Source organism: Sinocyclocheilus grahami, unplaced genomic scaffold (assembly GCF_001515645.1).
Source record: "Sinocyclocheilus grahami isolate Dianchi unplaced genomic scaffold, SAMN03320097.WGS_v1.1 scaffold38.1, whole genome shotgun sequence".
NCBI lineage: Eukaryota > Metazoa > Chordata > Actinopteri > Cypriniformes > Cyprinidae > Sinocyclocheilus > Sinocyclocheilus grahami.
Genome location: NW_015505217.1, coordinates 1 through 373, shown reverse-complemented (window position 1 = coordinate 373; position 373 = coordinate 1).

Sequence of the window (373 nt, the reverse complement as noted above, 5' to 3'; positions counted from 1 at the left end):
AAGGGGGGGGGTACAAAAATTATAATCATGATTTCTATGTTTGCCACAAGAGGAGTCAGTGGAACATCTATGTGTTTGTCAAAAGTATTTTAATGAAAAACAAACAATGAAGAAGGAACTTAGAAAGGTGGGAGTGGAAGGAATAAAGTTAAAAAAAAGTATAATCACTTATGGATTAGAGAGCTTATTTCTTTATCTCAAAAGTACAGAACTGATAAAGAGAACGAAGGTTTTTTTAATGAAATAAGTAAACATTGGTCCACACTCAAACACTGAAGGTGACGATAATGCACCTTAACGCTGGTGCTACCCACTCACAGTATGAGCGCACAATGAGTGTGCAGTGACCTCACATTGCGACCACAGTATGAGC